Genomic DNA, 1962 nt, shown 5'->3' with positions numbered 1-1962 from the left:
CTGAACCAAGGTCACACAGAGCCTTAAAGATCATGGTGCCTATGGTACAGGGTATTATGAACTTTCCAGGATCCTGTCTCTTCTGAGGCAATGTCAGTTGATCCAGGTCACTTAGTTCATTGATGAACAAGGGAGGTTCAACTTCCCAAGCATCAATGCCAAATAATTTGGCATTCAGCTTCATGATTGCACCAAGAAACTTGGCAGTTTGCTCTTCAGTGACATCCTCATTCTCTTCAGAAGAGGAATACTCATCAGAGCTCATGAAGGGCATAAGGAGGTTCAATGGAATCTCTACGGTCTCTAGATGAGTCTCAGATTCCTTTGGTTCCTCAGAGGGAAGCTCCTTATTGATTACTGGACGTCCCAGGAGGTCTTCCTCCTTGGGATTCACGTCCTCTCCTTCCCTTACAGGTTCGGCCATGGCGCTTATGTCAATGGCCTTGCACTCTCCTTTTGGGTTCTCTTCTGTATTGCTTGGGAGAGTACTAGGAGGGATTTCAGTGATCCTTTTACTCAGCTGGCCCACTTGTGCTTCCAGATTTCTAATGGAAGACCTTGTTTCATTCATGAAACTTACTGTGGCCTTAGATAGATCAGAGACTAGATTTGCTATTTTAGAAGCATTTTGTTCAGAGTTCTCTGTCTGTTGCTGAGTTGATGATGGAAAAGGCTTGCTATTGCTAAACCTGTTTCTTCCACCATTATTAAAGCCTTGTTGAGGCTTTTGATCCTTCCATGAGAAATTTGGATGATTTCTCCATGTTGAGTTATAGGTGTTTCCATAAGGTTCACCTAAGTAATTTACCTCTGCTATTGCAGGGTTCTCAGGATCATAGGCTTCTTCTTCAGAAGATGCCTCTTGAGTACTGTTGGATGCAGCTTGCATTCCATGCAGACTCTGAGAAATCATATTGACTTGCTGAGTCAATATTTTGTTCTGAGCCAATATGGCATTCAGAGTATCAACTTCAAGAACTCCCTTCTTCATAGGCGTCCCATTACTCACAGGATTCCTTTCAGAAGTGTACATGAACTGGTTATTAGCAACCATGTCAATGAGTTCTTGAGCTTCTGCAGGCGTTTTCTTTAGGTGAATGGATCCACCTGCAGAGGTATCCAATGACATCTTTGATAGCTCAGATAAACCATCATAGAATATATCCAGGATGGTCCATTCTGAAAGCATGTCAGAAGGACACTTTTTGGTCAACTGTTTGTATCTTTCCCAAGCTTCATAGAGAGATTCACCTTCTTTCTGTCTGAAGGTTTGAACATCAGCTCTAAGCTTGCTCAGCTTTTGAGGAGGAAAGTACTTGGCTAAGAGAGCCGTGACCAGCTTATCCCAAGAGTTCAGGCTATCTTTAGGTTGAGAGTCCAACCATATTCTAGCTCTGTCTCTTACAGCAAAAGGGAAAAGCATGAGCCTGTAGACTTCAGGATCTACTCCATTAGTCTTAACAGTATCACATATCTGCAAGAATTCAGTTAAGAACTGAAAAGGATCTTCAGATGGAAGTCCATGAAACTTGCAGTTCTGCTGCATCAGAGAAACTAATTGAGGTTTCAGCTCAAAATTGTTTGCTCCAATGGCAGGAATGGAGATGCTTCTTCCATGTAAATTGGAATTAGGTGCAGTAAAGTCACCAAGCATCTTCCTTACATTATTATTATTTTCAGCTGCCATCTCCTCTGCCTGTTTGAAAATTTCTGAAAGGTTATCTCTGGATTGTTGTATTTTAGCTTCTCTTAATTTTCTCTTCAGAGTCCTTTCAGGTTCTGGATCTGCTTCCACAAGAATGTTCTTATCCTTGCTCCTGCTCATATGACAAAGAAGAAGGCACAGAATAATAATAATAATAGAGATTCTCTTTACCACAGTATAGAGGTTCCCTTATGTGAGTAGAAGAAAAGGGGGAGATAAAGGATGTGATGTAAAGGAAGAAACACAACTGTACGAAT

At 41.5% G+C, this 1962-nt stretch overlaps 1 non-coding gene across 1 annotated transcript; it reads left to right on the top strand.

Annotated features, from left to right (window-relative positions):
* The first annotated feature begins 1183 nt into the window (after positions 1-1183).
* Positions 1184-1291, top strand: LOC112774427 (small nucleolar RNA R71). The gene has a single exon (XR_003188919.1). It is a non-coding gene; the product is annotated as a small nucleolar RNA R71 (small nucleolar RNA).
* Positions 1292-1962: the final 671 nt, after the last annotated feature.

This window comes from Arachis hypogaea, chromosome 18, assembly GCF_003086295.3.
Source record: "Arachis hypogaea cultivar Tifrunner chromosome 18, arahy.Tifrunner.gnm2.J5K5, whole genome shotgun sequence".
In the NCBI taxonomy this organism is placed as follows: Eukaryota; Viridiplantae; Streptophyta; class Magnoliopsida; order Fabales; family Fabaceae; genus Arachis; species Arachis hypogaea.
The sequence above is the reverse complement of the archived record's forward strand: the minus strand, read 5'-3'. Positions and strand labels throughout refer to the sequence as shown.